At 39.1% G+C, this 14,656-nt stretch overlaps 2 pseudogenes; both read right to left on the bottom strand.

Annotated features, from left to right (window-relative positions):
* Nucleotides 1-4,625: 4,625 nt before the first annotated feature.
* LOC149434179 (5S ribosomal RNA) lies at nucleotides 4,626-4,744 on the bottom strand (annotated as a pseudogene).
* Nucleotides 4,745-4,803: 59 nt separating this feature from the next.
* LOC149434178 (5S ribosomal RNA) lies at nucleotides 4,804-4,922 on the bottom strand (annotated as a pseudogene).
* Nucleotides 4,923-14,656: the final 9,734 nt, after the last annotated feature.

Here is a 14,656-nt window from a genome sequence, read left to right as displayed (position 1 = left end):
TTAAAGAAACCGGTTGGTGCCAGATACGACAGCTTACCTTCAGAGGTCTAGTGGCGTTCATGCCTTGACAGGTTATGGTGGGTGATAATAATGTTAAGGCTGATTGTATAAAACAATGGTATTATTATTATTATTATTATTATACAGGATTTATATATATTATTATTATTATTATTATTATTGTTATACAGGATTTATATATTATTATTATTATACAGGATTTATATATTATTATTATTATACAGGATTTATATATATTATTATTATTATACAGGATTTATATATTATTATTATTATACAGGATTTATATATATTATTATTATTATACAGGATATATATATATTATAATTATTATACAGGATTTATATATTATTATTATTATACAGGATTTATATATATTATTCTTATTATTATTATACAGGATTTATATATTATTATTATTATACAGGATTTATATATATTATTATTATTATACAGGATTTATATATTATTATTATTATTATACAGGATTTATATATTATTATTATTATACAGGATTTATATATATTATTATTATTATAAAGGATTTATATATTATTATTATACAGGATTTATATATATTATTATTATACAGGATTTATATATTATTATTATTATTATACAGGATTTATATATTATTATTATTATACAGGATTTATATATATTATTATTATACAGGATTTATATATTATTATTATTATTATACAGGATTTATATATATTATTATTATTATACAGGATTTATATATATTATTATTATTATTATTATACAGGATTTATATATTATTATTATACAGGATTTATATATTATTATTATTATTATACAGGATTTATATATATTATTATTATACAGGATTTATATATTATTATTATTATTATACAGGATTTATATATATTATTATTATTATTATTATTATACAGGATTTATATATTATTATTATACAGGATTTATATATATTATTATTATTATACAGGATTTATATATTATTATTATTATACAGGATTTATATATTATTATTATTATACAGGATTTATATATCGCCAACAGTTTGCTCAGCGCTTTACAATATAACGGGAGACAATACAGCAACAATACAGTTCAATACAGGAGGGATAGGAGGGCCCTGATCCTGGGAGCTTACAATCTAGGATAGTGTTTATGATATACAGTGCTTTAGCAAACTAAAGCTGGCCATACACGATTAGAAAACCATTCGAAAATACTGTCGGATTTATTAAGATCTGTTGAACATGCATGCAATAACGCCATTATTGTATCAACATATTTCCCCTAATTGTTGACAGATTATCGATCGTTAACAACATAAATGGTACGTTTTTTGTCGATACGTTGAAATGATGTAAAGTTTTTTTGACCTTTGTGAACCCTCCCGCTTGCCAACTGTATTTAAAAGAAAGATGTTTCTTTTTTTTTGCTTGTACTTCCTTTGGATCTTAACATGTGCATGCGCTGTAGATTTCTTCAAACTGTTTTCAATCGATTCTAGTAACGTTTATAAAGTCGATCTTTTGGCTCAAAAAATCAAACATGACGGTTCGTTTTTTTTGCCATAAAACTTTGCATTTCGATAATCGAAACTAGCCCGCTAACGTTTCAAAAGTCAAATGATCGCATGTATCAAGTGCTTTTTCGAAAGATTTGCTGGGTATGGCTGGCCGGCATAACGGGTATATTTAATAAAACTGGCGCACTCAGAATCTGGAGCAGCTGTGCATGGTAGTCAATCGGCTTCTAACTTCAGATTGTTCAATTAAGCTTTGGCAATAAAATCTGGAAGCTGATTGGTTTCTTTGCAGGGTTGCACCAGATTTTTCATTCTCCAGTAGTAAATAACCCCCTGACCCCCAGTTCATATCTATGCGGCCGTGTGGCTCGCGTTTTGCACGGGCCCATTCATTTGAATGGACTCCCGTGCCCGGGACACGCAGGGAGGAAGTCCCTGCACTTCTTTGGAAAACGCAGCCCGCACGGGAACCTCGGTTTCCAGTACGGTTGCGTTTTACAGTGCAGGCGGCGTGCCATTAGAAATAATGCCACCCGCCTGCGGGTCTGCATTTGTCTGTGCGGGTGGTGCAGCTGCACGGATTTTCGTGCAGATCCGCAGCGGCACCACCCGCACAGATGTGAACCGAGAATAAATGTCATCTAGTTAGTTTTTACATCTGCGTAAAAACACATCCACTGTACCATTTAGGCCACAGAACACTTAGCACATCTTTCTCTCATATCTGCTGAACTGTATTTGCAGAGAGTGTAAAGGTGTCAATTTCACTGTACCGCGTCACGGTTCTCCAGGTAGATAAATACGCCGTCCGCTCTGTAATCGGCGTGTAATTCTCTTTTAGCACCGTGAAAGGTCGATGCTGTCATGAACGTTAATATATGCAGGAGAAGCAATATCAATTCTCTGTATGTAGCGCAGACCCTCTTGTACGCCTCAGGACACTTGTCCGTCCGTCTCCGGTTTATTAATAATAACAGCCTTTCCATGCTAGTATTCAATCAAATCCGACATCATAAATTATCATGGCAGGAGGGTAATAAATCACACATTCATGTACGACAGGAACTGTACATACAGTTGACTGATGGCTGCTCGGAAGAATGTTTGCTAAGCAATTTTATGTATTACTGTATAAATTCACGGCTTATAAGGACACTCTGTCACAATGACATTGGCAGGTTCAGTATCTGGTACCTCTAGGAATATTGGCAACCAGGCTTTCCTTTGGTGAAGACTTTGAGTTAATATTCCAACAAGTATCTACGGCCAAAGGTTTGGAGACACCTGACCATCATACAGGCTGTGGAGGAGCCGGGCACGGCTGGCTCAGGCTCTCAGTTGCGCGCCAACGAGAGGCTGAGCCAACTTGCCAATCAGGCATCTGGTGGGATCTCGACCTTGAAGACAGAATCCTTCCAGAGCCTGGTCCAGCTCTGTGACGTCAGCCAACAGTAGGCTTTAGCCCGCTATTGTCTGAATCTGGGTCAAAAGAGTGCAGAATTAAGGGCACTTCTGTGTCCCAGAAGAGAAGTATTGCCAATAGAGTTTTGGCCATATTTCTCCTTTAAAGTATTAGGAAACCTCTCCAAATTTTTGAGTCCTGGTGTTTCCTCTGAAGGGTATTGGTAATTCTACAGCATACAAAGACATTTTAGACAATTATGTGCTGCCAACTTTGTGGTAACTGTTTGGTGAAGGCCCTTTCATGTTCCAGTATGACTGTGCCCCTGTGTGCAAAGCAAGCACCATAAAGAGGTGGCTTTAAGAGTTTGGTGTGGAGGAACTTGAGTGGCCTGCACAGAGCCCTGACTTCAACCCTACGAAACATCATTCAGATGAATTGGACCACTTACTGCCAGCTAAGTCTTCTCATCTAACATACAGTGTGAGGGATGAGCTTGGGTTCCATTCAAAACCCAGAAGTTAGCTGTATTTGCTGGGTTAGCAAGCTTCAAATGGGCGATTACCCACCCTGCAGCTGCATGTATGCAAAGGGGCAGGTGTGCTTGTAACATCATTGACCTAATATGACCATGGATCCCTAATAAGTCAATGATGTGTTTGTCTTCTTGAGAATCTCCTGCCCGAAGCTCATTAGACTAGCAATGACGGCTAACTTCTGGTATTGGAAGAACTTTGGTTTGACTCAAACCCATACCTGAACCCAAGCTTACTACCCCCCATGCTATTCCCACGAACTTTTTCTTTGGGTTATCAACAAAAACAGTACAGTGGTGTTCTGAAAGGCTCCAACACTCCTCCGCTTTACAATCAGTCCCATGCCACCATCTTCTTCTCTGACACCATCGGGAGCTGGTTGCCTCTTCAAGCTTCTTGTAGCGAGCCCAGTGACGACATCCATGCACCGTATTATCAGGTGGCCAGCTGCAAGAACTAGAAAAGGACGGGCAACCCTCTAATGATGTGCCGTGTCACATGCTTGGTAGAGTACTCCGGTGCAGGGGCGGACTGACAACTCATGGGGCCCCCGGGCAATAGGGGATCATGGGGCCCCTGTGTCCTTGCCCAAACTCAAAAACGCCTATGAAAAAGGTACCAGGGGCATCTCATGGGGCCCCCTACTGACCCCGGGCCCTCGGGCAGTCCAAATGGTCAGTCCACCCCTGCTCCGGTGAAATGCGTGATGTGGATATCCCAGGAGGTTGCAGGCTATTGTATATATCATTCACAGACTAAAATATAAATAATAAAGCGAGCGCTTCTCAATCTATAATAAAAAAAGAGGTTTCAGTGACAGGACAACACCAGCACTAATGTGTCTGGAATATGGTGTGGATTCATCATCTCTGGACTGAGGCATTGGAGACACTGAGGCACCTTGCTCCAGCTACTTAAGGTGGATCTCCTTTTGATGCTGAGCTCACAAAAAAGAGAACATAATGGTGCAATACGGTTTTTTCATTTATCTCTTTAATAGAAACTCACAAACAAGGTGTCCAGCAGACACCAGCTTCAATCATGAAAACAGGTTGAGATACAGTTAATGCTCACTGCAGATCTCTCCCATACAGCACAGAACAGCAAGGCTCTCTAACATCCACATTGAGTAGGCTACACCCTTAGCCTACAGCACCTGGTATTCCCAGGTGGTCTCCCATGCAGGTACTAACCAGGCCCTACTCTGCTTGGCTTCTGATATCAGACAAGATCAGGCATATTCAGGGTGATGTGGCCATGGGCATAGCCTGCAGCACCTGGTATTCCCAGGCGGTCTCTCATCCACGGTACTAACCAGGCCAAGACTACAGCACCTGGTATTCCCAGGTGGTCTCCCATGCAGGTACTAACCAGGCCCTACCCTGCTTGGCTTCTGAAATCAGATGAGATTGGGCGCATTCAGGGTGATGTGGCCGTAGGTGTAGCCTACTCGATGTGGACGTTAGAGAGCCTTGCTGTTCTGTGCTGTATGGGAGAGATCCGCGGTGAGCGTTAACTGTATCTCAAACCTTTTTTGCGATTCAAGCTGGTGTCTGTTGGACACCTTGTTTGTGAGTTTCCTTATACCTTTTTTATTAAAGAGATAAATGAAAAAAATGTATTGCACCATTATGTTCTCTTTTTTGTCCCTGAGTGTACTGCATGCTCTCATGGAGGTATGAGAAAGAGTGGAGAAGTTCATCATAAGAGCTCGGGCTGCAAAGTTGTTTGTCTGTGATTATTATTATCTGGAAGTATCTGAAACATCACCATATCTATTTGGACATCGGGTTCATTGCTCCCAGAGCACAAGCGCTGTTGCTGGTTTATAATCTGACCAGCCATTAGCTCTGGTGAGTTCATTTAATCTCCTTTGGTGGTGGATTTTTCACAATTGGTTCAAGTCACTGAAGATATATATATATTTTTTGGACACTATAATTATTTATTTAAAACACTAATGTTTTTTGGATGATGATATACACCTTTGTATAAGTTTGTTATTAGCGCATACCTTTTAATTAGGATATATCATTCACGCCTAGGAGAGAATCCAGGGAGTGTGGGGAGGGTTCCCTGCAAAAAGTGATTAAAAAAAGTCAGATTCTCAGGAGGGGGGGGATTGAGACAGCTGAAAGTGGATGGGAAGGGTGAAGGTCCACTTTAATTTTGATATGACATTAACATCTTCAAGTTTGAGATGTTAATGACTGGGCGTAGATGTAATTTATTGGATAACAGTTTATGCATGTGTCAGACATTTGTACATTCTTTAACTACTTAGATTGGTCTGTGTAACAGCCAGTGTTTGAAACTATGTTTCCCATATAGATATGGCAATACATAAACAACCTTTTCTTATTCTTTCATCACTAGTTTTACGGCCTACAGAGATTGGAAACATAATTATTTCCATTTATATCTCGCAGACCGCGTCCAATAAAGATTAATTTATAGAGCCATCAGTCATAGTGTGGAACCGCTTACAATCCCATGGGCTTTATATTGCCTAAGGAGAATCATCTCTCCTATATATTACATCTTCCCTATGTAATGCGCACTCCTTATTTTCATTTAAATTAATTTAACGGAAAGCCGGGAAGAGCAGGAAGCAGTGCGGGGCCAAGGATGCAGAGGGATAAAAGCAGATGATATAAGATGAATAGAACAGAAAAATGAACATGGAGGAGGAAAATTAATTACAGTGCGCTGTCATATCGTGTAACCGAAGAGTACGTGAAATACGGATATGCGTAATATAGGAACCTCAAAAACGATGTCACCACATTACTGAGTCAAACACATAGTATGTATACTTTTATTTTATTCTCCTACATTTTTTTTTCTGGTATGCCTCAAAGATTTATTTATAGAGATCGCTTAATATTTTGCCCTGAAGTTTTGCCTACTCCTTTTTCAGTTTGTAAAAGCCTGACACTGATAGTTGAGATGTTGGATGGCAGTGATAAGAAAAAAGGTGACAGATTGTCAAAAAAGAATTAAGAAAACTGAGCGTGACATTTATTCTCCTTCGTGAAGAGAGTTTGTCCTCTCCAATCTGTCATTTAAAATTTTGGTGGATGCTGGAGAGATAAACCATCCCAGGGTTCTATCGCTTGGGGGGCTCTTGGGTCCCACCTGCTGTGGCCATTATGAAGGGTACCCGCTCTTCCTGTTGGATTTAGCTCCTGGGTCATGTGTAGTCTTGCTCAGCTTTGATTCATGTGCAGTTCAGTTGAACAGATAAAAATGTTCGGGATTCAGAAGATATTGGATCTGAATCTCATTGAAGTAAGAAAAAATTGTGTACTTAACATCCTTTCAGATAAGACACTTGCAACATGGCAGGTCAGCACCTCTAGAGGATGGTAGGCAAGTTACAGCCACTGGTCTTTCTCAAACACCCAGTAGTCCTTTGGGGTCTTTCTTCACTTCTGAGGTGGTTGGTATCCAAAATGGAGCCAACATCTTCGTTGACCAACATGGACAAGCCATGCACGGGAGACCTATTTGGGCAAGGCCTTCTCGCTGCTGCCTTAAGAAGGTTTACAATGCTTTTGTTAAGACACTTGCAACATGACAGGTCAGCACCTCTAGAGAATGGTAGGCAAGTTACAACCACTGGTCTTTCCCAGACACCCAGTAGTCCTTGGGGGTCTTTCTTCACTTCTGAGGTGGTTGGTATCCAAAATGGAGCCAACATCCTTGTTGACCAACATGGACAAGCCATGCATGGGAGACCTATTTTGGAAAGGCCTTCTCACTGCTGCCTTAACAAGGTTTACAATGCTTTTGTTAAGACACTTGCAACATGGCAGGTCAGCCCCTCTAGAGGATGGTAGGCAAGTTACAGCCACTGGTCTTTCCTAGACACCCAGTTGTCCTTGGGGGTCTTTCTTCACTTCTGAGGTTGTTGGCAGGGGCGGACTGACCATTTGGAAACTCGGGCACTGCCCAAGGGCCCGGGGTCAGTAGGGGGCCCCATGAGATACCCCTGGTACCTTTTTCATAGGCTTTTTTGAGTTTCGGCAAGGACATAGGGGCCCCATGATCCCCTATTGCCCGGGGGCCCCATGAGTTTTCAGTCCGCCCCTGGTTGTTGGTATCCAAAATGGAGCCAACATCCTCGTTGACCATCATGAACAAGCCATGCATGTGAGACCTAATTGGGGCAAGGCCTTCTCACTGCTACCTTAAGAAGGTTTACAATGCTTTTGTTAGATGTTCCTTGCTGATGGTGGTTCCACTGCTGCTGTCTGCTTGTCTTCCATGGGTAGTATAGCTGTTATAAGTGTCTGAGGCCAGAGGTGTATTTGCCACAAGGCAAACAAGGCATTTGCCCTGGGGCGACATTTTTCATGGGGCTGGGCCTCCCCCGGCAGAAATGACACACGTGGTAGCTGGTGATGATTGAGAATGGAGACCAGGTAAGGCACAGGCACAGCAGTGCGGACTGCTGAAGGACGTCTGACTCTCAGATCATTGTCAGAAGTCAGCGCAGAAGGAAGATGTCTGGCTTTCCTAATCATTGCTCCTGGGGTTGCCGGTGGGTGAGTGCTGGAATCTCTCCTACCACATAGGGCAGGGGAGCGCAATTAATCTTGCCTAAGGCAGCACACAACCGAAATACACCACTGGCTGAGGCATCCCTGCAGCCATCGGGAAAGTCTTTGTACAAGCACCCCCTTATAGTGACAGATTGGGATTGATTTACTAAAGCTGGAGAGTGCAAAATCTGGTACAGCTGTGCACAGAAACTAATCAGCTTCCAGGTTTTATTGTCAAAGCTTAATTGAAGAAGCTAAAGTTAGAAGCTAATCGGCTACCATGCACAGCTGCTCCAGATTTTGTACTCTCCAATTTTAGTAAATTTCCCCCATTTTGTCTTTATTTCTTGCAATTGGAATGCAATTGCAAACCATTTTTTAAGATCTGAGAGAGTGGTATAAGGCCCTAAAGAGGATCTTTACCAAAAATTAGACAGGCCTTGGATCAGAGGAAGCTGTCTCCAAAAAAAGAAAAAAAATGTTTGTTTTTTATGTAATATATTTAAAATTGTTCTAGTTTGATTTAATTCATTTATGTATGTATTTCTTCTTTTTTTTTTATCTTTTTATATATATTTACTATTATTCTTTTAATTGGTGAACCCACCAGGGGTAAGTGCTACCTGTGGCCAAGCCTGCCCATGGTGAACTGTTGCGGTGGCCCACTGAATTTTCATGGGAACATCACAGTTGTTCAGTTCCAGTGTTTCTGAATAGTATGCACAAAATATCCCTACTAAGGAGAGAATTTCACTACCTGAACTTGAGCAGCTATATTACCCACGATCCTATCCAATTAAATCAATAAAGGTTTGAGCAGTGTCTCTGGTCAAGAATGCTAGATTGCAGCTTTTTCGGGCAGGATTGCAGCCTCCCCATATGGAAGAAAAAGATATTTGAAATATACTTTAAAAATATTCTTCCCAAATATATTGACATATATTTGAAATACTACAATTTTGGCCATATTATATATATATATATATATATATATATATATATATATATATATATATACTGTATGTTGAAATGTGTTTTTATTACAAAATATATGAAAAATATTTTTAAAAATACATTTCAAATATACTGTATGTCTTTAAAAGTACAAATTTATATATATTTTGAAATATATTTAATATGGCCAAAATTGTAGTATTTCAAATATATGTCAATATATTTGGGAAGAATATTTTTAAAATATATTTCAAATATATTTTTCTTCTATGTGGGTCTTGCCGTTTAAAGTCATCTCACAAAATCTAATATGTGGATAGATTTTATGTCTTTAAAAGTACAAATTTACATTTTACATTTTTGGAATGCATTTACAAATATATGTAAAAATATGTTAAAATGATTTTTTAAAAAAAATCTGAAGAATATTTTAAAAAATATATATAAAATGCATTTCAACATGCAGTGTATATATATATATATATATATATATATATATTTTTTTTTTTTTTTTTTTTGTCATATTATAATATAATTTTTAAATATGTAGATTTTTATTTTTAAAGACATACAGTATATTTGAAAATGTATTTTTACAAATATTTTACATATATTTTGTAATAAAAACGCATTTCAACATACAGTGTATATAATATAGTATATGTATATAATATATAATAATGTATATAATATATATATATATACACATATATATATATTGAAATATATTTTGAAATATATTTAATATGGCCAAAATTGTAGTATTTCAAATATATGTCAATATATTTGGGAAGAATATTTTTAAAATATATTTCAAATATATTTTTCTTCTATGTGGGTCTTGCCGTTTAAAGTCATCTCACAAAATCTAATATGTGGATAGATTTTATGTCTTTAAAAGTACAAATTTACATTTTACATTTTTGGAATGCATTTACAAATATATGTAAAAATATATTAAAATGATTTTTTAAAAAAAATCTGAAGAATATTTTAAAAAATATATATAAAATGCATTTCAACATGCAGTATATATATATATATATATATATATATATATATATGTTTTTGTTTTTTGTTTTTTTTGTCATATTATAATATAATTTTTAAATATGTAGATTTGTATTTTTAAAGACACACAGTATATTTGAAAATGTATTTTTACAAATATTTTACATATATTTTGTAATAAAAACGCATTTCAACATACAGTGTATATAATATAATATATGTATATAATAATGTATATTATATATATATATATATATTGAAATATATTTTGAAATATATTTAATATGGCCAAAATTGTAGTATTTCAAATATATTTTTCTTCTATGTGGGTCTTGCCGTTTAAAGTCATCTCACTAAATCTAATATGTGGATAGATTTTACCAATAACTTTCTGGGTCTGAGCCTTTAATTAAGTGTCAGTCCATCCACAACTAATTGTTTAGTTATAGGTGCAGTAGGGTGGGCTGAGTAAACCCCTGGCTTGCTATATGTCTTGAATACTCCAACGATGAGATCTCGCTACTATAATTTTCATCTCTGTTCCTGTCCATGTGGGACTTTCAGGTGATTCTGACCAACTACTAAATGTTACCTTTCAAAAACATTCAGTCTGGAGTGTGGAAGTCCCTCATCATGGCCACTGCAAGACCCAAGAATTCAGTGCAGAGATTTTTTCCAATAGGGTTTCCAAGAAATATAAGAAACTGTCGGGCAGTTTTGGGTGGATTGACCTTTATTTGTAGGTACAGGTGTACGACAATATCAGGCACAACATTAAATAAAATTCTTGGTATGGATACATTGGTCCGAGCTGAACCAACATCCGTAGCTGAATTCTTCTTTAATTAATGGGAAAGCAGATATTCATCAACATCGTATGACTTGTGTTGGAGACATAAAATGCCCAATTTGGTTAACTGGTGTGATTTCAAGATATTCATTTATCCAGAAATGTTGGTAAAGGTGAAAGTACCCTTTAACACTCCTCAAGAATCCAAAATGTTATAAGCAGAGGCGACAATACTTCACCTGGAGCTGTTTGTGGAGAAAACGAAAAAAAATAATAATACGCTGACTGGCCAAGAGCTAAAAGATTGCTTTCTGTGTTCTTTTGACCCCAGCACAGAAGGCACCAGCAATTTAATGATGGACTTCACTTCTACACATCTCCGGATAGACATAATTAGCATTAGAAAATTGTTTTTCCAGCAAGCTGTCAATAAGAGTGACACGTATCTCGTGAGGTGATGTGATCACTCTCCACATGACCCACTTTTTCCCGGGACTTAATGAAACTCTGAATTTTAATAATTCCTTAGAATAACTGCCAGGTTTAGGCAAATTTTACCTTCACCTTTGTTCCTTAAGAAAAATTGAACAGGAATTAAACTTGTTCAACCATCATATTCCTTAGTAGCCTCCCTAGCGGTCTGATTATGTCATTATTTCTGTGCTCAAAGCGGTACTGTTCTTTCTGCCTGGAAACTGAGAAACGTCCATGGCGTCCAAAAGGCGTCCCTTTAGGTCAAAAGCGGTTTTAGACCGGCTAGAGAACAGCGATAGTAAATAAGAACCACTTGCAGAATTGAGTGATAATGATTTGTGGGGAAATTCCTCATCAGACACTGAAAACGATTCTGCGACTTTGCTCAGTGATGTGCGAACTTGGCGCTATATTTCAAATTTCAGTGTTTTTGGTTTGATTATATTATTAAATTAAATGTATTATTATTATTTTTTATGATTATTTATTAAATTATAATTTATGATTTCGCGTTTCAAGTTTTATCATACCCGGGATGTTTACTAGACTCTTGTTCGGACAGATTTCAGTGAGTTATTCCTAAGAATTACAGGCCTACAAAAAAAAAAACTACATATTTCCATGCCAAAAAATGTACCGCTTTGAGCACAGAAATATGGACATAATCAGACCGCTAGGGAGGCTACAGTCCAATAAAGTTTCTGTGCCTAGAATGAGATGATGGCATCAGCTGGCTGTATGTCCCATCCGTCCAGGATTCCACGTGACTTTCATGGGATCTCACATTGGACTGTTGAAAAGTGTGAGGTGGGGCATAGCTTAAAGCTTGAGCAGGAAATGAGGTGTCTTCATAATGTGTGCCCTGGATTGAGAATTTAAATAAAGAGCTGCTTGTTAAAAAATACAGTCATGGCCAAAAATATCGGCACCCCTGCATTTCTGTCAGATAACGCACCTCTTCGCCCAGAAAAATGTTGCAATTACAAATGTTTAGGCATTCTCATGTTTATTTCTTTTGTTTGTATTGGTATGACACAAAAGAATGGAGACACAAAAAGCCAAATCTGCCACATTCCACCCAAAAAATGGACTGGACAAAAATATTAACAAAAAGAAAATCAGCGAGCGCTAACAGAAATAGCAGCTATATGCACCAAAAAAGGAACTACAAGTCCTCTCAATAAAATCAAATGTACCAAGGGAAAGTGCAGCGCATGAAATAAACCAATAAATATCTGAATTTATCTAAAACATCATGATCCTCAATCAGAATAAAGTCATGATCATCAATCAAAAAAGTAGTAAAGAGCACATGTAAACACATATGTGAGTCCCAATATGTATGCTCTATGGCATGAAGGTGCTATTCAAAGTGAAATTCCAGCAGGCTGTGCGCAAAAATTCTGGAAGTCAGGAATCAACTATAAAATGGGAAGTGATAATCATCCGGTGGTGTGCGATAGATTAGTGGGATTGCAAACTCACCAGAAGCGCAATCTTAATGCGCATTAGCTAATATTTACCAGCCTGGAGATCTCCCTTCAATGGAACCTGGTCTGGGCTGAAATTCTCTCTCTTTGATGGTGTGGGCGTTTAAGGTGATGTCAATCAGAGGTCCCTCTCATGGATGGTAAGAAATGGTCTGGTCATAGAGGAGTTATTCCATCCTCCGGATCGGATGGGACCTGGGTCCAGTAATCCTGAAAGCACACAGGAGGCCGTCTATAGAAAGCATCCCTCAGTCCGAAATGGCTGCACACTCCCGGATCCTGCTGCTCCCCCGGCCAGGCATCCACCCCGCACACACTACCGGTCCGACTGACAGCACGGCACAGCCAGCCCGGGGACCGAACCACTCCCAGCGGTCCCATATTTTTTTGCTGGTTGGCTTTCTAGTTTTTGGTCCTATTTATATGGCTTGAAAGTGTGGCAGGAAACCCCTATGTATATTGGTTTGCCCATGTGCACCTTTTCTTGTTTGTGAGTATTAGGAAGATCAAAATGGCTGCCACTGCTGTTTTTTGGATTTGGCGCAGGCACATACCGGAAGACTTCAACTGCTTTGTAAAGGTGATGTCTGCACTTCTAGTGTATTGCTATAGATGTTTAATTAGGAATGGACTGACTCCAGGTAAGCCTGCTCTCTGCTTGTGCTTTGCTACGTATGTCTCATAGTCAGGGGCGGACTGACCATTTGGAAACTCGGGCACTGCCCGAGGGCCCGGGGTCAGTAGGGGGCCCCATGAGATGCCCCTGGTACCTTTGTCATAGGCTTTTTTGAGTTTGAGCAAGGACACAGGGGCCCCATGATCCCCAATTGCCCGGGGGCCCCATGAGTTGTCAGTCCTCCCCTGCTCATAGTTATGATACTTAGATAATTTAGAGTTGAGGATCACACTTATTATTATTATTATTATACAGTATTTATAAAGCGCCAATGGTTCACTCAGCGCTGTACATTACAAAGGGGCACAGAACATGTGACAGAACAATACCAATACAATGCAAAACATGAGGGGATCGAGGGCCCTGCTCCTTGGAGCTTACAATCTAGGAGGGAGGGGATAGTGGTATAGGAGGAGATAGCTGCGGGGGATGGAGTGGTAGGAAGAGTGGAGGAGGTCGGCAGGTTTAGCAGGGGGTGGGGTAGGCTTCCCTGAAGAGATGGGTTTTCAGGGTGCGCCTAAAGGAGAGGAGAGTAGGTGATAATCTGATGGGTTGGGGCAGGGAGTTCCAGAGGATGGGTGACACCCTGGAGAAGTCCTGGAGGCGGGCATGGGAGGAGGAGACCAGGGAACTAGAGAGAAGGAGGTCTTGTGAGGAGCGGAGTGTGCGTGTTGGGTGGTACTTGGATATTAGGTCAGTGATGTAGTTCGGGGCAGTATGGTGGACAGCTTTGTACGTCAGTGTTAGGATTTTGAATTTGATCCGTTGGGCAATCGGAAGCCAGTGGAGGGATTGGCAGAGGGGGATGGAGGACACTGAGTGGAAGCCAGTGGAGGGATTGGCAGAGAGGGATGGAGGACACTGAGTGGAGGCCAGTGGAGGGATTGGCAGAGAGGGATGGAGGACACTGAGTGGAGGCCAGTGGAGGGATTGGCAGAGAGGGATGGAGGACACTGAGTGGAGGCCAGTGGAGGGATTGGCAGAGAGGGGTGGCAGAGATGGACTTCTGATAAGACGCAGCCGTGTGGCTTTTATACATAATTGCAAATTTATTTTTAACCTGAGAAGTTGAAACAAATTAGGTTTTTTCTCTGGTTGGCTTGAAAGTATGCTGGGGACCTTTGTACCTCTTTGGACGTGTGACATTGTTCACCATTAAGAAGATAATAAGAGAGCATGAGCACACCGCTCTATAGATACAGGCAGTCTGAATCTAAGGACAAAAAATAAACT

This window comes from Staurois parvus, unplaced genomic scaffold (assembly GCF_062004578.1).
Source record: "Staurois parvus isolate SC_StPar_1 unplaced genomic scaffold, SC_StPar_1.0 ptg001811l, whole genome shotgun sequence".
Taxonomy (NCBI): domain Eukaryota; kingdom Metazoa; phylum Chordata; class Amphibia; order Anura; family Ranidae; genus Staurois; species Staurois parvus.
Note: the sequence above shows the minus strand (reverse complement) of the source record. Positions and strands in the feature narration are given on the sequence as shown.